The sequence below is a fragment of the Leptodactylus fuscus genome, chromosome 1 (genome assembly GCF_031893055.1).
Source record: "Leptodactylus fuscus isolate aLepFus1 chromosome 1, aLepFus1.hap2, whole genome shotgun sequence".
NCBI lineage: Eukaryota > Metazoa > Chordata > Amphibia > Anura > Leptodactylidae > Leptodactylus > Leptodactylus fuscus.
Genome location: NC_134265.1, coordinates 199287937 through 199313901, shown reverse-complemented (window position 1 = coordinate 199313901; position 25965 = coordinate 199287937). Strand labels below are relative to the sequence as shown.

General features: G+C 43.0%; 1 protein-coding gene across 8 annotated transcripts in view; it reads left to right on the top strand.

Annotated features, from left to right (window-relative positions):
- Positions 1–5047: 5047 nt before the first annotated feature.
- PTPRS (protein tyrosine phosphatase receptor type S) overlaps positions 5048–25965 on the top strand; it is a 240959-nt gene continuing 220041 nt past the window's right edge. For 7 of the 8 annotated variants that reach the window (XM_075281034.1, XM_075281026.1, XM_075281006.1 and 4 more), the window contains exon 1: positions 5048–5253. The gene's annotated coding sequence lies outside the window, so the exon portion shown is untranslated. Of the gene's footprint in view, positions 5279–25965 lie in introns of all 8 variants that reach the window. The other variant, XM_075280962.1, reaches the window with a different exon arrangement.

Genomic DNA, 25965 nt, shown 5'->3' with positions numbered 1-25965 from the left:
ACTTGAGTTGATGGCACCACCACTGACTTTTGCCAGTTTACCAGCCACCCCAAGTTGTTTAGCAGAGCTACAACGGCCTGCACCTGCGTGGTAAGAACCTCCTTTAAATGAGCCTTGAGGAGCCAGTCGTCCAGATACGGGACTATAAATATGCCTTGAAGGCGCAGGGCTGCGGCGACCGGAGCTATAACCTTTGTAAAGGTGTGGGGGGCTGAGGATATGCTGAACAGGAGGGCAGTGAACTGGAAGTGCGCCTCTTTTCCTTCTATGTATACGGCAATCCTTAGGAACTTTCGGTGTGCCGGAAAGATGGGTACGTGGAGATAGGCGTCCTTCAGGTCTAGGGTGATGAAGTGATCTCCGGGCTGTAGGAATGGCAGGACTGACCTGATGGTTTCCATGCGGAAGCGCACTTTGCGGATGAAACGGTTCAGATATCTGAGATCGATGATCATACGCCACTTGCCTGATGTCTTGGGGACCAAGAAGACTGGAGAATAGACACCTGTGCCTTGATCTGCGCGGAGTAGCCCTTCCAGCGCGGCCTTGTTCACGTAATCCTGTATTGACTTCTCTAGATGAAGTTGTTTGGAGCCCTGAAGAGGGCGGGTCCTTACCATCTTCTCTGGCGGCTGGGAAATAAAATTGATCTTATAACCCTCCTGGATCGTCTGGATGACCCAGGGGTCCCGAATCTGTTGGCGCCAGGCAGCCACAATGCGGGAAAGACGACCGCCCACCACAGGGGTAGGGTTGGGGGAGGGAAAGGGGGGGGAGAGGTGGGGAAATTAGAAGGAGGCATGCTTACGGTCACGAGAGGAGCCACGACCTCTTCCTCTATCGGACCACCTCTGTCCTCTAGACCCTCTTCTGGAGGTTCCCCGTCCCTGAAAGGAGGAACTCTGTCCTTCAAAGGACTGTGGGAGGTTCTTCCCCTTTGAATCGGCCAATCCCTCAATGATGCAGTCGAGCTCCTTCCTGAACAGTCAGCCAGGTTCAAAGGGGAGACCGCATAGGTTACTTTTGGAGGTGATGTCGGCCCTCCAGGGCTTCAGCCACAAGGGTCGACGGGCAGCCGTTGAGAGTGCCATCGTCTTAGCGGCCAATCTCGCCTGAAAGTGGGTGGCTTCGGTCAAGTGATCCACCAGCAGGGTGATGTCCGACATTGCCGCTAGGAGGTCGTCTCGGTCGACCCTGGAATCGATGTCCTTTGAGAGAGACGATAACTCTGCCCGCAGGCCAGTAACTACTTCATTGGCAGCAATGCCAAGAGAGGCTTGGGCAGAGGAGGCCGAATAAATATGCCTCAAGGATCCTTCTACGCATCGATCCATAGGGTCTCTCAGGCTCGATCCATCTTCAACTGGACAACTTGGCCACCGCTACATCTACTTTAGGCAGGGATCCCCACGATTTCAGTTGAGCTTCAGAGACGGGAAATAGGGTCTTGAAGCGCCTGGAAGGGGCGAAGGGTCTATCCGGCCACCTCCACTCTCCTTCCATCAAGTGGAGCATTTCCGAAGTAAGCCTGAAGGCCCTGGACCTACGGCTTGAGCCTTTCACCGCCGTCACGGTCCTTAATTCTGAGTGTCTTAAACACTCTAGAGATCTTCTCTATGGGGAAGATCTCTTTTTCCTCCTCAGAATCCTCCTCCGAAGACTCTACATCTTTGAGGCGTAAATTCTCCAATGGTGGAAGCGATAGCTCACAAGGCTCCAGGCGCGGTCTCTTGGCCAGGTGGGAAACGGTAGTCTCCATTCTGTTCATGGAGTCCTGGACAAATCCCTTCACCCAGGAAACCATCTCACGCATGGGGGTCGCCTCAGAAGAAGGGGCTCTACACCCCTGACAGAATCGGAACTGCGAGTCATCAGGGAGCGGGATCCTGCACTTGGCACACGCCAAGTGTTTCCTTTTGGATGCCGCCTTCCTCCGCGGAGGTAACACAGAGGAGGATGAAGACGACATTCTGAGGAGGAAAAAAAAATGCAGCAATAAAAAAACCGCACCCACAGTTAGGAACCTTCCCCCCCCCAGCCTCTTCCACCAAACCTCTATAGATGCAAGAAAATTCTCTCCACTAGGAACACACGAAAGAACTGCAGGAGCTTCTCCATGCTGCTTGTAACCAGAGCGACAGCAATCTATGGTAGGTGAAGGGGAAATATATAGGCCAGGGGAGAGGAGTTTTAGAGGGACCACCTACCTCTACCTTAACCCTCATTCCCCCCAGAACGCGGGGGAGCAAGAAAAAAGCCTTAAGTGGCTTACCGGCCCCGCCACGAGTGCCGAACTATTGCGAATGCGCGGCGGACACCAGACGCGGCCGGACCCAGGAACCAACAGAAAGGTTCCTAGGCCCGAACGTTCCCCCTTCCCAGGTATGCCTCCAGAATCCGGAGGAAGCAGTAGGCAGCGGAGCAGCACGCGGTCACGGAGGCATTTCACCCTGGAAGGAGTAGAAAAAATGTCTTCCACTGAAAGGTACTAGAGAGGAGGGGGGGGAGAAGATTAGACCCCTATAGGAGGTCAGAACCCCTGCTCCCCCCTTGTCCACCTGTCCTGTCCCACAGGACAGAAAAAAACACAAGGGAGGAGCAGGTCTTCCGGCCTCTTATAGGGGCCAAAGCTGTTAGGTAATTAAAAATTCCACCTGTCCTAACAGCTCATAGGGGCAGGAATACCCCAGTTGTGCTGCTGTTGGGCGTAGGAGGAAAGAACTATATTGTGTAAAGATTCTTTTTTTAATTTTTCAACAGGTATCTGAAATCATTGTGAACTACACTGTCCACCATCATGTTCAAGTAATAAAATGGTCAAAGAGAGTGTCAGTTTACTGGATCAGTCCCAGCTCTTCCAGGCACCCCAGTGGTGTTGAGTACCAGGGTAATAGTTGTGGAGGGGGTCACTTTTGTTAGACAACAAGCCGCAACCTTGATAATAGACGCTGTCAATGAGTCAGGTCCATTACTAAGGACTTAGTTTGGGGAAAAAAGTAATACACAAAATAGAAAAAATATTTTATTTTAATAGATACTACCCCAAAGCCATCCTCTTTGACCATTTTATTACTTGAACCTGATGGTCAATGACATAGTCCACAACGATCCACCTCTATATTAATATATTGACATTTTTTTGTATGTTTTGACTTCATTGGTCTACTCTATAAAAAAGGCTAATGAAGTAGCTTGAAATCAGTGATGCAATTAACCCAGAGATACACAAAAATTGCAGGACATCCATGGATAAAATGCACCAACCTTACAAAATATCAAGATATTCAATTTAAATAACTCACCCTTTAAAAAAATAAATAAATAAATAAAAATAAAAAAACTACATCTTTATTTTTTTTTATTTTTTAGAAAGCTGGATGAATATATACAGCCTTTAATGCAGCTGAAATTATGTTGCCACTCAGCTTTCTCAGAATCAGACAACTACTGTTGTAGTAAATAGGGTTATAAATAAAAATAGATACATAAATGCCTATATATAAATACCTAGACGACCAGTATTAATAGTAGTGCTTACAAAGCCACAAACCACTTTGAACCCTCTCTACTACACCCCATACAAGTTGAATATACACATTAACCCTAACATCTATAAAATGATGAATATAATCACCCCTAAATATAGTTAGAAATTACCCCTGTACACGTCAGAAAGGCTATTCAGTTGCGTCTTCATCCAAAAGTCAAACAGGAGAGGCCACAGGAAAATGGCCAACGGACATCTGTAGTTGGCGCTTTTGGATGAAGACGCAACGGTAACGTGGGAGAAGAGGCAGAGGTGGAGAAAAAGATAGAGGTGTCTCTGGAGAGTTTTCAGACAACCCAGGGGACGCCCCCAGTCCTGTCTGAAAACTCATTTACATAAGGAATAAAGAAGAAATTTCTCAAGAAGGTAAGCGAAGAATAGCCTTTCTTAAGGCTATTCTGACATGTGCTTAGTTAAAAAATCCATTTGATGGATCAGTTAAAAAAAAAAACGGATATGTGACGGATTGGGTGTATAATGGACACTAACGGTCACTAAGGGCGGGTTCACACCAGCGCCCGATCTCTGTTATGCAGGTTTTCGTTTCCTTCCCGAGAAACTGGGCAGGAGATGGAAACCGGCAGGCAGTTTTCAAACCCATTCATTTGAATGGGTTTGAAAAGTGTCCGCCCGTGAGCCTGTGAGCGTCTTCTGCTCTCCACGGCGAAACCGTTTTGTTTGTTTTTTTTTAACCGGACACAAGGTCGGACATGCAGGACTTTCTGTCCGGTAAAAAAAAAAAAAACAGTTTCGCTGCGGAGAGCAGAAGACGCTCACTGGCACTCACGGGCAGACACTGAATGCAGGTTTCCCTCTTCTGCCGACAGAAAATGGAAACCTGCATAATGGAGATCAGGCGCTGGTGTGAACACGCCCTAATGGACAACAGATAAAATCCCATTGTAATTAATGGTATTTCTAACAGCGTTGTGATGGTTCACCTAGTGTTTGTTGCTAAAATCTTGTAAGGTACAATAGCAATGGACACTACTGAGTGGTAGTGCGAACGCGTCCTTAGTGCCCGTTGTTTACATATTCTGACAGACGTTAGCAATGAACACTAACAATAGTGTGAACACCCCTTAGCCGGACTTTTTCATCCAGGATTTCTACTATGCCAGAGACTCCTGATGCAGGTGTGAATGTAGTCTTAATAATGTAGTAGATTTGCACGTCTTGTATTTTTTGTCAGTTCTCATAGGATCTATAGAGGATTCGAGACAGAATTTCTGTAGCTATCTATAAACGATGACATCATTAACCACAGCTCTGCATGTGAAGAATAAAATGGTCACCAAGCAATGTTCGTCTCATAACATGATGAAGACATCTTGAGATGGTGCCCAGGTAGCGCTGACAGGTCCACTACACAAGGTACCACTCTCCTCCTCAATATGCACATCTGGCCACGCCCTCCACAGTGCCAGGACTCCGCCTCCTCCGTTTGACAGACACAACTGCACCAGCCGTATTACTCTCTCTCATTACATAGGGAGAGCTGAGAACCGCTCCCTCACAGACGCCGCCTTTGAAGCGCAAGCTCCGCCCCTCCCGTTATTCTCTGCTGGGTCATCGCCTTCGGCACGGTATTTCCGGTCGGTGACAGCCGCCAGCACCGTGGATATTGCTCGGCTGATTGATTGATGTGTGGATAGAAGACCGATGCTTCCTCAGCTGTTCCTCTGACAGTCCTCCCGATGCTGCCGGTAAGGAATGAGTGCAGGAATAATGGTGAGCGAATTAGTGGTTTTTTTTCTGAATCATTTTCTGTCTGGCATAGACAATAGGTGTGATCGGCGCTCCGGAGACTTGTTGTGCCATTTTCTAGTATCACTGCCATAGACTACCGTCATAGCGGATTGATGCCATACATTCATTATTGTCATTAATGTTACTGTACGGGATGGATGGAAAGCAACGGGCGGAGATATTTATTATTAACAAGGAGATTGAATGGAGAAAAAAACAACGATGTAGCCATGTCGTCGCCTGAATGACTGAATTACGGTGAGGGGCAATTCTAATGTACCTTATACAATGCTGGCTATAGGCTCCCCTTATATGATGGGGTAAATGCACTGTCACATATGCGGCCACAGGCCTGCTGGAGCTGTATGGCGAGGGAAGAAGATCTCATATGAGGTAATGGTGTGCTGACGCTGAGCAGCTACATACACGGCTTATGAGGTGATACAGAGAGTGATTTCTAGTCAGCACATATGAGGTACATGTAGCCACTATTCTATATGTTACATGTGTACATGGCTTGTGAGGTGATAGCTTCATTTCTATCCATCACATATGAGGTACATGTAGCTATTAGTCTATAAGTTGTAGGTGATACATGGCTTACATATATACAAGGTACGTGAGGTACGGGTATTGTATGGTGATGTATGTAGTATATATATTCTATACAAGATACACGGCTTGTAAAGTGAGATACAGGTGATATATATAGTCCGTGTGTGTGTATCATATATATATATTTATATATAGCATATAAGGTACATGGATTGTCAGGTGATATATCTCTTATATAGGAGGTACATCTATATATGGTACATTGCTCGTGAGATGATTTTATATGTATTTATATTTATCACATATATAGTGCACATATTATAATATATATATATATATATATATATATATATATATATATATATATATATATTACAGTATATATGTATATCTGTGTGTGTCGTATATAAGGTACATGGATTGTCAGGTGATATACATATAAATCTATTTTTTTTTGCCGTACATTGATATGATATCACATATGAGATACATGGATTGTGAGATCCTGTATATCTGAGGTATATTGCCTGGGAGGTCTGAGGCTTGGCTCTAGTTGTCTATTACATCATTGAAATAAACACGAGGTGGAGAAATTCTCCTTAGAACAGCTCGCGATTGTCGTGTGTCATTGTTTCTGGGCTTCTGTCAGGCTGGGGAGAGCGTGAAATGCTGCTGCCTCGGCCATGTACGAGAGCATACTGTACATCATGTCTGGATCCATTAAAGAGAATTGCATTAGGCTTTTAATAGACTTTCTCCTTGTCCACTGGCTAATAACCTTGATACATCATTTATACTATACATATAATATGGTCGGAGTAGATGGGTAAATATTCTGTATTATATGTCATCCGCTTCTAGCTATGGTGTATTTTATGTCTGGCTGGATTTATTTGTGAAGCTGATTAAATGCGGCCACGGACGAGGATTTTTAGAGGAGAACAATGGATTAATTTGATTGTTTTTCTAATTCGCTTGGCTAGAAGGAGATTTTATGACAGAATCTACCTTCTTGTACTCTGGAGTGGTATCCTCATCACCCACTGTGGAAGACCATCTGTTGTTCTGATGGGGGAGGGAAGCGAATGGTTGATAATTCTGGAGAGCCGCATTCCTCCTACCAGTGAAAGGGAGGGGGAGAGAATGATTGGAAACATCTACTCCATTGTAGGCCCTAAGCGGAAAGATATCACTACACCTTCCAAAGGAGAGTCGTTCTGCGGCTCTTCCAAACATTATTGTGATGGTCGTAGATTTGGGAAGAAGATGTTTATTACCATCTTGATTCTTAGAAATGATTTTGTCTCGTTTGTTATTGCTATGGTGCGAGGAACTTCACTGGATGACATCATGATTTGTAGTGGAGCAGCTGGCTTGGCACTAGGCCTTCTTTGTAACCAATAATTCCATATACATAGACTAATACTGCTTGCTTACTCCTGTGTGTTATAGCATACATTGGTATAGGCCAGCAGCAGAAGTGCAGCCCGTCATTGATGCTTTTCTGACTGATTGATGGTTGCTTCTTCTATTTCACAATGAATGAGATTGAACCAGTGTCTTGATGGAGCTGTCTTAACTTTCACTTGTGGTTATGTACCATGGTGATGTCAAAGAGGATATTTGTTTTATTAATGATAACCTTTGACTGAGATTTTTTTTTTTTTGTAGAAACAGCAATTGACAATTTGTTCAACATTCTCTGCAGAAACATACTGGTTTGTTTACTAGGTTCCCGCACAAATTGGTCCAATTTCATATCATGTAGATTGTCATATGAAAATTTCCCTTTGGTTGGGATCCCCTCATCCATTTGCTACTTATTTATTCCTTGTTTCTTGTATTTGTTTTTTTTGTCTTATGTTTGTACTTAATTTAATGTGGCAGTATTTCCTGTTTTCGCAATTCCAATATACAATACACTGAAAAGGACGCAACATGAGGGCCTTGGTTTAACAGTATGCCACACCTTGCCTCCTGTTGCTGCCAGTGTCATACTGCTTTCCACTTGTTCTACTCTCCCAACACGATGGAAATGCTTGGATGTGCCAGTTGGCTGAGTGGATGTCTCCTTCCAGAATGATTTCATTGGGGAATTTGATTATTTACTAATATCAGATATGTCTAGACAGATAGTATGTCCTGCCAGAAAACTTAGTGAGGGTGACTATGTGAAAGGTCATTACTTGATGCTCACGTTCTTTTTTTTTTTTTCTTTTAACATTAAAGTTTATTGAGGGTTTTTCAATGAAATTTTTAACAACAAGGGGGAAAGGGATAGAAAGGGGGGGGGGGGAGGGGGAGAAGACCAGGGGCAACAATCCAGGTCTGTAGGGGTCCAGGGGAGGGGGGGTAAGGGAGGCAAGCATAGACTCTGACGCAGCAGAGTCAAAATATACAAAACCATAAAACAGAAAATCGTCAAGCAACAGTATCAATCAAGTGCAAAGAAACAGGTACACAATACTTAAGGACACAAACATACAGCATTCTCACAGGGGTACAGAGGGAAAGAGGGATCGGAAATCGGCGGAGTGATGCTCACATTCTAGGGAAAGTTTAGGCTGGGGTGCCATGTTGAAAATACGCAGCGTTTTGGTCACAGGGGAAATGCCGCACCAAGAAACTTCACATATTACAGTACCTGCAAAGTGGTTGGGATTCTGGCTAACCCCATCCAAACATTGCAAAAAAAAATTCTGCAGTGGAAATGCTGCAATTTCAAAAACCATTGCGTTTTTGTAAAAATTGCAGTATGTCAATTATACGTAAAGGGATCCTATCACTCAAACGCATTTTTTTTTATGACTAACACGTCGGAATAGCCTTAAGAAAAGCTATTATTCTCCTACCTTTCATTGTCTTCTCCGTGCCGCCGTTTGCCCGAAATCCCTTTTTTTGACGGCATGGAAATGAGTTCTCTCGCAGTGCTGGGAGCGGGCCCCAGCGCTCAAACAGCACTGGGGGCGTCCCCAATGCTCTGTACTCCATAGAACTACAGGAGCGTGCTGCGCCTGCTCACGTAAGCGGCCACAAAAAAATGGCTACGCGCATGTGAAGTCGGCTCTGCCCGCGGGCAGAGCTGACTTGCGCATGCATTGAATTTTGACCCACCGCTAGGAGAAGAAGATGAAGAGGCTGTTGCTGACGAAGATGGAGGCGGCGCTGGAGAGAGTTCTCTCGCAGCATTGTTTGAGCACTGGGGCCCGCTCCCAGTGCTGCGAGAGAACTCATTTGCACGCCGACAAAAAACTGGATTTCAGGCGAATGGCGACGCAGAGAAGACAACGAAAGGTAGGAGAAGAATAGCCTTTCTTAAGGCTATTCCGACATGTTAGTCATAAAAAAAAAAAATGCATCTGAATGATAGGATTGATCCCTTTAACCCCTTCCCGCCGATGGCATTTTTTGATTTTCGTTTTTCGTTTTTGACTCCCCTCCTTCTAAACCCCATAACTTTTTTATTTCTCCGCTCCCAGAGCCATATGAGGTCTTAATTTTTGCAGGACAAATTTTTCTTCATGATGCTACCATTAATTATTCTATATAATGTACTGGGAAGCAGGAAAAAAATTCAGAATGGGGTGGATTTGAAGAAAAAATGCATTTCTGCGACTTTCTTACGGGCTTTGGTTTTACGGCGTTCACTGTGCAGCCAAAATGACATGTCCCCTATATTCTGTGTTTCGGTACGGTTCCAGGGATACCAAATTTATATGGTTTTATTTACATTTTGACCCCTAAAAAAAAATTCCAAAACGGTGTTAAAAATTTTTTTTTTCTAAAAGTCGCCATATTCCGACGGCCGTAACTTTTTTATACATAGGTGTACGGGGATGCATAGGGCGTCTTTTTTTGCGGGGCCGGGTGTACTTTTTAGTTCTACCATTTTCGGGAAATGTTATTGCTTTGATCACTTTTTATTCAAATTTTTATCAGAATCAAAACAGTGAAAAAACAGTGGTTTGGCACTTTTGACTATTTTTCCTGCTACGGCGTTTACCGAACAGGAAAAATATTTTTGTAGATTTGTAGAGCGGGCGATTTCGGACGCGGGGATACCTAACATGTATATGTTTCACAGTTTTTAACTACTTTTATATTTGTTCTAGGGAAAGGGGGGTGATTTGAACTTTTAATACTTTTTATATTTTTTTTTACTTTTTTTTTATTTTTTTTTTGCATTTATTAGACCCCCTAGGGGTGTTGAACCCCAGGGGGTCTGATCACTAATGCAATGCATTACAATGCTAATGCATTGCAAAAAATCATCATCTCTTTTGCAGGCTGCATAGACCAGCCTGCAAAAGAGAGAATTTGCAGACCGGCTGGGAGCCTTTAACAAGGCTCCCGGCTGTCATGGCAACATGACGTCGGCCCTGGAGCATGCTCCAGGAGTCGGCGATCCCTGCTAAAATGGCGGCGCCCATGCGCCGCCGGGAAAATGGCGCCTCCGGCGCCTTTGACAGCAGCGCCGGAGGGGTTAATGCCTCCGATCGGTCCGGGGACCGATCGGAGGCATTAGAGCCGGTTGTCTACTGCTTAAAGCAGTAGACACCCGGCGGCTATGACGGCCGCCCGTCTCCCGGGCGGTCGCCATAGTTACAGACCCGACACGCGCCGTACTATTACGGCGCATGTCGGGAAGGGGTTAAAGGGGTTTTCTGGGAAAAAAACAACTTTTTTTTAAAAAGGTATTTTAGTGCTATTAATGGCTTAATAATTGCACCCAAATACATTTTGTAGTGTTTTGAGCTATTTCTGAGTTTCTCTGGAGCTCCTGACATCCCTCTACATTTGTTTTCATGGGTAGCTTCCTTCTGTCTTATCCTATAACTACTATGTTCCACATCTCACTCCCTCCCTTTTTCCCTAGCCCTACCTCACTAACTCAAAACAACCCCTCCCCCCCATCATACTTGTCTTCTGTGACCTGAAGATCAGTTTCTTCTGTCCTTCTTCTGTGGAATTCTTGCGCATGCGTGATAGGCAAGAAGAAACCTCTTCATCCTCTGACGCATTAATTGCATTTATACCACTTTGCAGGTACTGTAATACGCAGCACTTCGCTAGCTATGCATTGTATTCGCAACGTGGGGTCCTGGCATGACTGAGGATTAGCATGATCTTGGCGATACCAAATTTATATAGTGTTCATTAAGTTTTAATACCTTTAAAAAAAATGTTAACCTTGGAAAAAAATAAAATATATTTGTGTCGCCAGATTGTGATACTTGTAAACTTGTATTTCTGTATATGGAGCTGTGTAAGGGTTTGCGGGGCAAAAATTGTGGGGAATGAAAGTTTTGATTCTTTTTAAAAAAATTTTCATAGGTGAAGTTAGTCAAAAAACAGAAATGCAGACAATTTTTTTCTCTCTGCTACAGATACATATTTTTTAGGACGTTTTGTGCTGTGAGGATATCTAATGTATATATATTTGTTTATAGTTTGTTTAGTTTGCTATATATTCTAGAAATTTCAAGATACGTTTAAATCCTTTTTATTCTTACTTTTTTATTTGGCCCCCTGCAATAACTAGATCACTATTGGTGGGAGCTTCAATACTATTTAAACATGGAATACAGTTTTAGTAATGGTTTCCATGCATAAATAGCATACTCATGTTATGTATGCCTACATATTACTTATTTGCATTACTGGAAACTTTATACCCATCCTTGGCTAAAAATACTACTCAAAAATGATAAGAGGAGTATTTTCAGTCCTCCAGAATAAAAAATATCCTGTAGACCTCTGGTTACATATATTTCAGCAACAGTTCAATTCAACTGAAAGGGTCTTCCAAAAATACTTGCACATGCTGCAAAAACAACCCCATTCCTATTAAAGGGATTCTATCATTAGAATCCCTTTTTTCAGTACTACCACGTCGGAATAGCCTTCAGAAAGGCTATTCTTCTGCTACCTTTAGAAGTCTTCTTTGCTCCGCCGTTCTGGTGATACTCCTGGATCTCTCTATATGCAAATAAGTCTCTAGTCATCGTAGGGGGCATCCCCTGTGCTGTCTGAAGATTCTCCAGCGACGTCATTCTTCTGCAGCCAGGAGTCAGGAGTAGATAGTATACTTATATGAGATAGACCATTGTAATTTTTTTTTTTTTTGTTTTGTCATGGTCATTTATGTGGGTTTTTTTAATTGGCAAAAAGGGGGGCAGTTTTATGTGTTAAAACAAAGTGCAATCAGTCTTTTTTGGCAAACCACCAGAATTTAAACTTTATTTGTGCTATGAAAAGGCACATCATTTTAATTTTACCCACAAAAGTACTCAATTTTTCCCCCATATATTTATACTAGCATTACCCGCAACTTCGTCCACGCCTCCCCCTCCCCGTGTGCCCTACCTGCAGTGCCGTCCTAGCCCACCCGCCTTTGCCTTGTGGCCGCAGCGGGCCCTTCCAACAGAAGTGCGCCCATGGCCCACCACCTTGCGCCCCGCTGGCCCCCTTGCCTTCCTCTCCCCCCTGACCCCCCACTTTTTTCCCTACCCGCTCCAACATCCCCTTGCTATGTCCTCCCTGCCTAACCCGTGGCCCTGGGCCCCCTTTCCACCCCACCCCGTGCCCCCTTTCCACCCCACCCCGTGCCCCCTTTTCTCCCCACCCCGTGCCCCCTTTTCTCCCCCTACAAAACCCCACCCACCACCATGTGCCCTCTATTTGCCCTCTCTACCCATTCCCTCTCTACCCGAACCTGCGACCCCAGCCTCACCCCACCCTACCCTGGGGTCCCCGGTGCGCCGAGGTTACAGGGGTGCATGGGGCTGGCAGTTCCCTCTACCCCTTCAGATCCCTAGGCGGACTCACTGCATCAGGTCGTGTGTAGGCCTCCAGCGATGCCAGCATGTGCGGCTCCCGGCATGAACGCCGCCATTTTTTTCCTGTGAATGTGCGGCCGGGTTGTGGGTCTATAGCTCCCCCCGCAGTTGCATGGTCCAATCGGAGCCCCATGCCTAACGTGGTGACATCCGTTTAGGTCCTTCAGCCCACACGGACCGTGAATTTGGTGCTCGCGGTCTGCAAACTGGGCAATATACAGTGATGGTGAGGCACCTATCTTCTTTTCCAGGTGCCATTCTAGGTATGTGCGAAATTTCAGTCACATCCGTTAGCCCGTTGCGGCGTGATAGTGGAACAAACATCCAAACAGACAAACCCACAAACATCCAAAGACAGGGATAGGGGAGGCAAAAATGCAAAACAGGAAATTCTGCTTAGTTTTCACTGCATTTTTTGCCACAATGTTTTTACCTTCGTTTCACTATGTGTGGTGTTACCCTTGGATCACATTTCCGTTTGGTAATCCATTCAGGGAAGACCACATGGGGACCCCCTGAACGGACTACCAAACGCATTTGCAAGTGGTATGCAGTGAAAGCACACAGACCCCATAGAATATAATGGGCCCATGTGCTTGCCGTGAGATATCCACACGAGTCATGCAGACAGAAAAGTAGATTGAGAAGTACTTTCCAGTCCGCATGTTCCCTGCGGAAATCTCGTGGCAAGCACACGGACGCCATTATAGTCTATGGGGTCCATGTGCATTCGGTAGTCAGTTCGAGAGGTTCCCTATGCGGACTCCCTCGAATGGATTACTGACGCAGATGTGAACGAGGCCTTAGCCTGATACTTTTTATTTTTTATTTTTATTTAACTTGTTATATTAGCCTTTTTATATTTCTTTGTTTTATTAGGTATATGTAATTTCTATTGGATTAAGTGAGGAGTTTGGAATGCAGGCCTCTACTTTTGATGTGATAAGATATTTTGAAAAATCATCTTTTTGCACCCCCATTTTCTAAGACCATAGCTTTTTTTTTTTCTTCTTTAAATAAGTCATCACTTTTAATCTCAATAGAGAACTAAACTACTGTATACACTCGAGTATAAGCCAAAATTTTCATCACAGTTTTTGTGCTGAAAAAGCCCCCCTCGGCTTATACTCGGGGGGGCTGTCTACGACCCACCCCAATAGTAATGTATAGAAACTCCCATAAAATAGTGAAAAAAAAAAAAGAAGCTTTAAAAAAAATAAAATAAAATAAAATGAATAAAAGTTCCTTTTAAATCACTCCTTTCCCTAGAATACATATAAAAGTAGAAAATTACTGTGAAACACATACACATTAGGTATCCTGTGTCTGAAAGTGCACGGTCTACTAGAGATGAGCGAACACTGTTCGGATCAGCCGTTCCGAACAGCACGCTCCCATAGAAATGAATGGAAGCACCTGGCACGGCGACCAGCCGCTGGCAAAGTGTACATGCCAGGTGCTTCCATTCATTTCTATGGGAGCGTGCTGTTTGGAACGGTTGATGCGAACAGTGTTCGCTCATCTCTACGGTCTACTGAATATAGAGGATCTGCAGTGCTCCTCTTCTGTCGGAGGGGTTAATAGGAGCACTGCAGATACCGTATATTCATCCAGGCTGAATTCCAAGTGGGAATAAAAAAAGGGAAGAAAAAAAAAACAAACAAAAAAAAACAGTGCTCAGGGAAGGGGCAGACAGACAACCAAAACACCCCCTCCCCTTCCCCAGCAACTACTGCACCAAAAAACTCTGGCCATTTTAATTTTTGGAATTTTCCAGTAGCTGCTGCATTACCCCCCTCGGCTTATACTCAAATATCGTAAGTTTTCCCAGTTTTTTGTGGTCAAATTAGGGGCCTCGGCTTATATTTGGGTTGGCTTATACTTGAGTATATACAGTATGTGAACTTTTGATCACTGATATATGCTGCAATAACAATTAAATGAAATAACAGATATTAAGTATGCCAGCATAAAAGCTTATTCACATGTACACATATGCATGTGTGTTGTCCGCATTTTTATAGGAAGCATTTTTTTATTTTTTTTTTAAACTGATGTTGATGTATCATGAATGCATTTCACCAATGAAAGTCCATGATTTGTGTTTTTGCCATGGTTTTCCATGTAGTTGAATAGGGAAAAAAAAATGTAAACAGAGAACAGTAAGGCTAAGGCCCCACGGGCCGGAAACGCAGTGATAAAGTGCTGTGAGAACAACGGTGGCGGGAACGCATTTCGGTTCTTCGTGCAGCACTGAACAGAAAGGTCATAGAGTTTGCCTCCGCGGACTTTCTGTTACCATTATATCTATGGGAAAGCCGCTGGCTTTTCCGTAGATATAATTAACATGCTGCGATTTCCAAAACCGTGTCACTTTACTGATGCTGCCCATTTCCGCCGCGGGCAAATTGCGGTGTTTCCAGCCGTGGGACCCCGGCCTAATTTGGACAAATTTGCAAATACTGGTGCAAAATACCGAGCAAATACTGAGAATATGAAAGTGGCCTTATGGTGAATCTGGAGTTACTTTCATTGATTACTTATTTATTTATTTCTCTTACTTGTATCCTCTCTCCACAGTTTATAGTAACCTTAAGACTAAGGCGGCAATACATCACAGTTTTTCCCGCAGCATTTATCGCAGAAAGTCAGTAGAGGTCTCTGCTTCTATTATACCTATTGGAGAAACCACCAGCGTTTCCATAGATATAATTCACATGCTGCGATTTCAAAAACCTCAATGGTTTGGAAATTGAAGCGTGTCGTTTGCACATATTTTTCCACAATGTGTGGATGCATTCAATTTGCAGAGACTGATTTTTTTTCTGTGGCGTTTATGGCATGTGGGTGCCTGGCTTAAAGGCGTAATCTGTTTTTTAGTATTGATGGCCTATCCTAAGGGTGCATTCACACTGAGTAGACGCTAGCTTATTTTGTAAAGTAAAATTACACTTGTAAATTTTGCTATCCCATTGACTTCAATGACATTTTACAGGCGTATTTTTACAGGCGTATTTTTTACAGACGTATTTTTACACTTGTAAAAAAATATCATTGAAGTCAATGGGATAGCAAAATTTACAAGTGTAATTTTACTCTACAAAATAAGCTAGCGTTTACTCAGTGTGAATGCACCCTTAGATTGTTAGATCTGTGGGGATCTGACACCCGGTACCCCTGCAGGTCATCTGTTCTGAGACAGCATGGCTCTCGGTAATGTTTACATACTGCGATCAACGCAAAAAAACAAAACAAAAAAAAAAACATATTTACCTGGTCCCTGGTGCTGCGGTGTGTCTAGAGCGGCCTGGTCCTGCTGCTCCAGTGTTTTCTCCTGGAAAAAGTCCCCGCCGCACATGACTGCTAAAGCCAATCAGCAGCCTATGGAAAGGGTCACGGGACGCCACAGTAAAGCGTGAGAAAACATTTTCATCGGAAGAAAACCCCAGAGCAGTAGGACCCTGCCACGCAGGGACACGCCAAAGCACCAGGGATAGGAGAGTATAGTTTTTTTTTTTTTATTGTTGTTTTTTTCTCCTCCTCCCACCTAATATATGTTACGGAACGCAGCTAAAAATGCTGCAGATAACAAATGCCGTGTAAAAGCATCATGTTTTCCTCCACAGCAATTTTCATTGCGTTTTTGGTTTGTTTTTTTCTACAGTTTTTCGTCCCTTTCTAAATATATGGGAAAACCTGTTTCTGCAGGTAATTTTTTTTTTTTTTTTTTTTTAAATGCAGTTTTTCCACAGTGTTTTTCTTTTCTGCAATGTATGGATGGGATTAGCCTGAGTATCTTTCACTTTGTGTACTATAAAATACAGCATTTTTTTCTCCAATGTGGGGCCTTAGCCTAAGGGGTTATTGCAAGATTAGTGCATGACCTATGCACAGAATGATAAGGGCAAGAGTGGGGGTCAATATCCTTCAACTTAATCTCGCTGTGGCGGCAAATATGCACTGGCACTCTATTCAAAGATTTTGGGACTGTCTAACATACCGGAACATCTCTAAGTTGTGATTAGTTCCCAGGATATTTGCACTGAGAAGGTTAAATTTAATACTTGATTATGGGATATTGGAATATTGATCCCTTGGATGAGAGATAGGCTAGCTAACAGAAAATCCATGTACTGCACAGTGAAGCAATACAGAGCTTATTTATGTTTTAATTTTTCTAAGTGTTATGCAAAATTGTGATGTTCCTGGTCCCAGTGGTACACTTTTTGCATTCATGCTAACAATAACAGACATAAGCTATCTGAATGTCCATTTTAGTGAAGACATTGACTGTGTACTATATATGGTTGTCAATAGGAAAGTATTTTGAAGAAATACTGTAATATTGTATTTGTATTTTGAAGAAACTTTGCAAATAATATAAAATAGCCTTCTATGCATAGTAGCAGTACCTGTTACAATTTATCATCCAAAAGAATTATATAGACTGAGCTGTATTAGGGCCAGTTCACACTGAGTTTACGGGCGCGCATTCTGGCACGTATACACGTGTCAGAATGTGAGCGCTCAAAACAGATTCCATTCATTTCAATGGGTTGTTACGGACGTATAATGCGCGTAATTTTGCGGCCGTGGCGTCTATATTGTTCCTATAGATATTGTCAGGGTCTGGGGGTGCTGGGTGGTTGGCAATAACACAGGCTTCAAGATAACAGTCCAAGTGTTGAGTTTTATTCACTCCAAACACAATTGGTTTATGCAGCACAAAAGAAAATACAAAATAAACACCTTCCCGTCTGGGCTCTAACTAAACAGAAATTGGTTACCTCACCTAGAATAAAGACAAGTTCATATAGTCAAGATCCTCTCCAGCCATAGCAACCTCCTTTGTGGCTTTCCAGCCAAGCTCTGCCATAGTCTGCTCTCCTAGCAGATGTCTTATGCCTCGCTAATGAGGAGAAACCTGAAACAGCTGGGTTCCCGCAGGAGTGTCACCAAGAGGAGTACTGGAGGGGATGGGAATGGCAAGCCCCACTACAAGCCTACATGCCATTCCCTAAAAATCCAGCCCAGTGCACGGCACTTAAATTATGCTCAACAAACATAATTATTTGCTGAGAAATAAACTCTCCAGATTTTTATCATCTCATCCATCTGAGCAATCTGGGAGAGATGTACATCCCTTCCAGTATTACACCAGCCATCGGCTTACAATATGCACTGCAGTTAAGACTCTGGTGGCTCTTCATTGAAAGAGTACTCTGCCTCTCACAGACCCAGCCCTGGTGGCTTGTATTAAAGATGTTAGGAGTTTGGAGTGCCTCGCGGCCACACTTAACAACACTGTAGAGACCTTCCAGTTCATTTGGTCCCTGTGGGATACCTATTGCATCCTTCATGGTCTTTAATCTATCCCCCCTCCCCCCCTCTTGTTTTTTGCTGTTGCCTCCCATGTCTTAATTGCCTGTTTCCTTGTCCTTGTCTGAAATTGAATTAAGGACCTTTTTCTTATCTGTCTCTGTATTACCATTTCTAATTTTTTCTTATATTTTTGTATTGTCTATAATAACTTTAAAAATTTAATAGAAATTAGTTTAAAAAAAAAAAAAAAAATGCCACCCATTTTATTAGATGGGTGCATAGGCTGCATGAGATGCTGTATGCTGTCTATCTTTATGTAGTGCAGTGAGTGTATTGTGCTTGCAAGGGTGTAGGGTCCCACTTGTCCTCCTGAGTCAGGGGCCCACAGGGGGAATCACTTGCTCCCCTGTAGGCCAGTCAAAGCTTGCATATAAATGTTCTAGTATGATAGCGTTTTTTTTTTTTTTTGATGGAACACACAAAGTGCTAAATGTCACATGAATAAGGTCTGATAGTGGTGTCCAGCAACTCGCTCCGTGTATTGGCTAGATTTACCAGTCTGACCCTCACGCCAGGAGCGAGACTCCTAACATCATAGTTATGTTAGGAGTCCTTGCTTCTCAGCGACATACTGTCTCATCCTGTACCAGGGACACCTTACATAACTATGATGCTAGGAGTCTCACTCCCACCATGAAGGTCAGGCCAGTAAACGCAGCCAACACACGGACTGAGATGTGAAAATCAGTCTTGTGAATTCTAGATTTCCCGCCACAACCAAATAGGACTGAGCAGCATTTCCTCTGTAATGACAGGATCCAGGACATGGAGACCAGCAATGGACCCAGTAATGTTAGATGAGAGTGGTGGGGGATTGGTAAAAGAGGGTATTTTTTAACGCAATATTAGTTTTTTTAAAAATTTTACTAATGAACAACCCCTTCAACATTTTAACAAAACATTTTAAGCTTAGGTTAAGCTAAGTTTTGAAAACCACTTTACTCTTTTCATGCCAATACAATTTTAACAACTGCACATTCACTCAATGACAAAAAGAAATTGCACACAGATAGAAATATCAGATTGATGCAGAATTCAGCGTTGTTATGTTTCAGGCAGATATGTAAATTGTTACCATTGTGTTCTAATTAGGCACTAGGACTTACCACAAGAGGGCATAAAAGGGCTTCACCTCCTGCCCTATAAAAATAAAAGGCTCTCAGAGGCTACTTGGGGTACATCACTGGACTGAAAGAAGCAGGATGGTCATTTTGACTAATTGATGGTAATCTAGGCTATTCCGACCTAGCTATTAGGAGGTGCTGGAATCAGTGGTTACATGAGGGCACACACGGCAAACAGGCTTCGGACAGCACAGGCATCAGTTGGAAGGATTGCATGAACCACCAACTAGTACCAGCAGCTCCTGTAGTTTCTTTCTCCACCACCCAAACACAGAAGGCACCTTCACCCTTGCGAACGAGAAACTTTAACTGCTATGGACTGGAACCACATTGTCTTTAGTGATTAATACAGGTTCTGTTTAGGATCTCAGGACAGTCAGATTTGAGTATGTAGGCCTCATGGTGATCAACTTCAGTCTTGCCTTTGTTGTGGAGCGACACTCTGCTGATGGTATGAGAATCTGAAGATCCCTCACATACAACAGCTGAACACCCCTAGTAGTTATATGAATGTTACTAACAGCTCAGCGACATGTGCAGGACATCCAGCAGCCCCATATGTTGCCTCTCAAGCAAGGTTTCCAAATGGCATTTTGTAGCAGGATCATGCTCGCCCACTCACAGCAAGGGTTTCCCAGGAACATCTCTTCCAGATTGCAACACTTCCTTGGCCTGCCTGGTTGCCAGGGTTATTGCCAATCGAGCATTTATGGAATTAACTGGTATGCCAGCTTCAACAACCTACAAGTATGTCAGATCTACAGGACCAGCTGTGACATTTGTGAGCAAATGTGCCACAAGATTTGAAACTGTATGCCAGCTTGCCCAGTTGTGTCACTTCTTGTATCCAAGCCAACAGGACACAAGAGACTCCTTTCAGTTGTACAGTTTTCCCCAATAAACTTATCCGTTCGCTCCAATAGTGTATTCACTTACATACATCATCATTAAATTTTTAGCAAGCCGGTGATTTCCCTATAGATATAATTAAAGCAGAAAGAGCTGCGGGAAATCCTGCAATGTGTTTCTGCTACAGTTTTTCCAGCAGCACTTTTTTTGCTGTGACCTGCTACATGCCACTGATTGGCTAAGGCGCCCCTGTGCTGGCCAAAGGTCAGGAAGACTGGGGACCTCTACTGGATCCCTGATCGAATGGACAGGTGAGTGTTTAGTGTCTGTTATTTTATGTCTCCCTATGTGTAAAAAAAACAACAAAAAAAAAAAACAACAACTGGACAGTGCTTTCATTTATTGCAGAACCAGATGTTTTTAGGTTATTCACGTTATATTTGAAAACCTGTGTATGTTTATGTTGTCATGGTTCACAAAGTTACTCTCAATTCCTAACTCACTCAGTATGTGGGTAGTGAGCATGAGACATAATGTAAATTCATTTATTATTTAGAAAGGCAGAACTCGTGGTCCAGCTTAGCTTTGTTAAATTAATTCAGATAGGGAACTTCCACCTTTCACTGTGCAATTGAAATGATGGTTAGAATATTTCTCTTAACTTCTGGACTAGGGAGATTCACTGGCCAGACCCCAGAGTATAATGATCAGAGGCCCAGGGAAGGTGACAAACATAAAAAAACAGTATTGCTCACCTCTTCTGGGCTCCACTGCAACTCCTCTTCAGTGACGTCTCAGACGTGGTATAGTGACACCAGCCTGTGATGTCATTAAAGAGGACCTTTCACCATTTTGCCCATAGGCAGTTCTATATACTGCCGGAAAGCTGACAGTGCGCTGAGTTCAGCGCACTGTCGGCTTTCCCAATCTGGGCCCGGTGTGAAGAGCTTACGGTCCCGGTACCGTAGCTCTTCTATGGTCAGAAGGGCATTTCTGACAGTTAGCCAGAGACGTCCTTCTGCACAGCACAGTCAATCGCGCTGCGCTGTGAGAGCCGGGAGGAACGACCCTCCCTCCCTCCCTGATAATGCTCGTCTATGGACGAGTACTGCGAGCAGATGGAGGGGGCGTTCCTCCCGGCTCTCACAGTACAGCGCGATTGGCTGTGCTGTGAAGAAGGACGTCTCTGGCTAACTGTCAGAAACGCCCTTCTGACCATAGAAGAGCTACGGTACCGGGACCGTAAGCTCTTCACACCGGGCACAGATCGGGAAAGCTGACAGTGCGCTGAACTCAGCGCACTGTCAGCTTTCCGGCAGTATATAGAACTGCCTATGGGCAAAATGGTGAAAGGTCCTCTTTAAAGAGGCCCAAAGACAGCAGGGAGTATTGCCGGAGCCCATGAGAGGTAAGTAACACTGTGGGGGTTTTTTCTGTGTGTGTTCTCTCACCTATATCAATGAGAACACCACATGTTATTATCCTTGGCCCTGTATAATAGCTAATAGCTCTTCTGCAGTAGCTCCACCATGAGACCAGCACTGGCTTTACCCCCCACACAGTCCCAAGCCCCATATATCAGGAAATGAACCAGATCACAGCACTGGTTAGCACTTGATAGCTTGTTGCCAAGTGCTTAGTTCACCTTGAGCAGTAAAACAAGCACAGAGATTTCAGAATAACCTAGCTCTGCCCACTCCCAGACCTTTTGTTGATCCTTTGGTCAGGCTCACAGGCTAGTTTGCCAGACGTTTCATATGTTTTGGCCAAGTAGTGAGTTGTTTGAAAGTGGTGTTGCTCAAAAAAGAAGCTCCAGACACAACTGTCCAAATATGGACATTGATATCACTGGAGCTTACTGATAAATACATATAACGGAGGTCGGTGATGAATGCTATATGATAAGCATCCCTCATAAATAGTCTACAATGGCATCTCTATACCATGGATACTGCTGATGGAATAGCATAGTCTGCTTCTTTTTCCAAGTATACAGTCTAGCCAAATGTAGACTAAATAAAAAATGTTAGCCTTTTTGGCTGTGGAAGAATATGGACAGGTTTAGCATGTATATCAGGGACTGAGTTTAAAAGAAAATTGCCCTATTTCTCACAAAAAGGGTACATCAATTATTTTTATACCCTAAATAAAATATTAATAGTAGGGCTGTTAAACTACCAACATGCACTAAGTGATAGGAGACAAAGGTCTTATCACTGGGGTCCAACGTTTTGAGAACATGAGAATACTGTGCAAATGTTCCATATTTAGATAAATTGGTGGTGCACTTGCTTAACCATGTCTCCATTCACTTTCATGGGACTTCCAAAATTGCAGTCACTGGCAATCCCATAGCATTTGCAGCATCATTCTATTCACAAGGGCACTTGTGGACCTACAGTATGTTTTGTGACCATAGAGGATCTCATTGGCCATAATCCAAGCAATCAGACAGAACTTATCCGTTATCCACTCAACTTTTTTTTTTTTTTTTTTTGAGCCCAAGCCAAGAATGGCTGTAAATGAAATGGTTTTTTTTAAAGGAAGCTCTTAGGGCTAGTTCACACGTAAATTGCATGTGGCTTATTTTTGGACCTTGCCGCGCTTTTTAGAGCTTTTTTGGAAAAAGACGCGTGTTTTTCGCTTCCCATTCACTTCTATTGCTTTCTTCAGGCGGAAAATGCCTAAAAAAAAGGTCATGTCGCTTCTTTTTTCTGCTAGCGGCGAAAAACTGCTAGCTGAAAAAAAAAAGCTAGTGGTCTACATAGACCACTATTGTAATGAGGCGGATTTTGAGGCGAAGTCCGCCATAAAATCCACCTCTTTGCCCCCGTGTGAACTAGCCCTTATACTTCTCCCTCCTACTAAATACAAACCTGACTTTGACTCAAAAACCACAGCAAAGTCCTCTACAACAGAATATAACTTTTCTGCAACACGTGACATAATTATAAAGGTGTTAACAGCACTGGATAGTCACCAATAGTTGTCTCCTTTCATTTTTTTGTGTTGTATTTCATGTACCTGATGCTAGGTTCGCACAAGCATTCGAGTTTCTTCTCCCAAAGCGGAACTGAAAAACGGAAACCCTTTCCGCTTAAAAAGCGGTTACTCGAGGACCCCACGGACTATAATAGGGCCCACCAGGTTTCTACCACGTTTCCGTCTGAAATCAGCAAAAGTTCTGCTTGTAGGACTTTTCTCTCCGCATATATATTAAACAGAATGGGGGACGGAGTCCCCGAATTCTAGTGTGGCTGCAGCCTGACTGTATAAACATTACAATTTTTTTTTTTTCATGTGCATCTTTTGATGTCTTTACATTCTTTTCAAAAAGTTTAATTTAATACATGACTTTGAACATATAAATCACACCTAAAGAGCTAAATTTGCTTGCCATGTAGTAGGTTTTGGTGCGTGAATCTGCCTACATATTAAAGGGGTTCTTTGCTTTTTATAGCTGTTTTCCGCTGAGTGAATACTATGCAATTAGCTTGATGCTATAATTCAGTCCTGAGCTGTATGTACACAGTGCGTCCATAGACTATGCTTTATAGATGTGTCTGTGTAAATAAATACAGCTGCAAATTACAAGTTGTGTTCAACTGCAATCTGCTTCTAAACTGTAGTAGTGGCTCCAAATTCATCATGTTTCTTTTCTAATACATTGATACCTTGTACCAGGAATAAGGGAAACCAGAATAGAAGTAGCAAAATGCCTAGTACAATGGCTGCGGTGAGTCACAGATGCTCCCATGTTACTGAAGTGCAGATTTTGCTGCGGTTTTTAGAGCCAAAGTCAGGAGTAGCTACAAAAGCTGGAAATCGACATAAAGGAACCACTTAAAGCTAAGGCCCCATGGCCGTATCCGCAGCACTAAAGGGCTGCAGAAAGAAATGCTGCGTGAACGCATTGCGACTATTTCCACAGCGCTTTTAAGAGAAAGTTCAGAGTTTTCCTCTGCGGACTTTCTCTTAACATAATATCTACGGGAAAGCCGCCAGTGTTTCCGTAGATATAACTGACATGCTGCGATTTGCAAAGCCGCAACGGCAAAACCCCAAGAGGCAGAGCCGACAGCACATGTGGCTGCTAACTCAGCGGACGTCTAAAGATTCAGGGGTGTAATTATATTGAAACAGAGGCGGCCTTGTGGGGATGACGAGCCTGTGCTCATTGCATAGGTGGAATGTCCCTGTGCTCCCTAAGCATCATTTGCATAATAGAAAGAAGAGAATGATAGACTCCCTTCAAATCCACTTCTGTCTTTGGCTCAAAAAACCACATCAAAATCTGTAATAAAATACTGTTAGGAAAGGCCCCATGTAGCGTTCCGCAGCAAAAAAGCTCTGCGGGAAAAATTGCTGCAGCAAGGAATAACATTTTTTTCTTGCAGCTCTTTTCCCAGAAAGTTTGCAGAGGTTCCCTCTGTGAATTTTCTGCATGTCAATTATACCTACCCTCCATAGCTATAATTGACATACTGTGTTTTTAATGGTTTTGGAAATTGCAGTGTGTCCGCAGTGCGTATTTATCCGCACTGTTGGGATGGGATTCACTTGAATCGCATCCACTACACCGTGACTGTAAAATGCTGTGTTATTTTCCGCGCCGTTTCTGACACGTGGGGCCCTAGCCTTAAGATGTGTTCACATCTGTGTTACAAATTATGTGGAAGAAGCAGACCTCTTTTTTTTTTTTTTTCCTGTAAAATACCATGCCGGATGCCATGACTGATTTTCATATCTCTGAGATCCATAGAGTGCTATTGGTGTCCAACATGACAGATCCATCCCTGGCTTGAATTCTGTTGTTCTTATCTGCCCAATGCAGATTTAACAGATACAAAATACAGCCTTGCACATTTTGTCGTAGGACGTTTCGCACGTTTCTTGCAGTCAATGGCCAGTGAAAATGCTAGTAATATCCACATGCAAAAACTCACACCAGAGACTACCATGACTATATTTCGTACTGGCTGGAGATACTACAGGCCCTGTCCAAACATTTTTAAAAATATGTTGCTACCATCAGTTTCCAAATGTAGAAAATTTCCTGATGTCTTCTGTATTCTTTTGTGAATTTATTTGTATGAGATTTCCAAATCATTGCATTCTTGTTTTCTTTACGTTTTACCAAGTGTCCCAACTTTTTTGGAATTGGGGTTATACTAACACTTCCATTTTTGAAATCATTCATTTTTGTAGCATTTTTTCCACACTTGCCCAAACTTTTTTTTACAGTATTGTACGAGTATATAAAGGTATGTAAATTTGAAGAGACGCTTTATTTTATGATTACTGTATGGTAGAAAGTCAGTCTAACCTTAGACCTCCTCTACGTGGAGTCTGTACAGCAAGAAGGCTTTTTTTTATTACATCAGTGTGGGATTCTAGCCATGAAGAAGCACACTGACTCTATAATAATGGCCTTAATTCTCAAGAACATTTTTCTGTATGGATACATGCAGATTTGGATGTTGTAAAAATAAATATGCAACATTCATTATCAGATGCGTGTTTGGTGATTGTGTTCGGTTAAGACCAAAGTAATTGCAGTCAGTGAAGAAAAGCTATGTAGTTTAAATCCATTTTAGTCTCATATTACAGATTTTTTTAAAATTATACTTTCAGAATTTTTGTGGATATTAAAGCCAGTGTGGATCATATACAAGCATAGCAATTTAATAATAATACATGAATAATATTACATGAGTTTTTTTAATGAACACGGCATGTTCTTTTTTCATACTATTTTTTGAATTAGCCCTTAGTGAGGGTGAAGGTAGCGTGATGCAAACAAGCAGAGAAAGGCAAATGAGCATTCTCTCTGTTTCACACATCACATTGGAACAAATAAACATTTAGAACTAACACCAGATTAGATCTCCAGCTCTGGAGAGTCTGAACTTTTGCACAG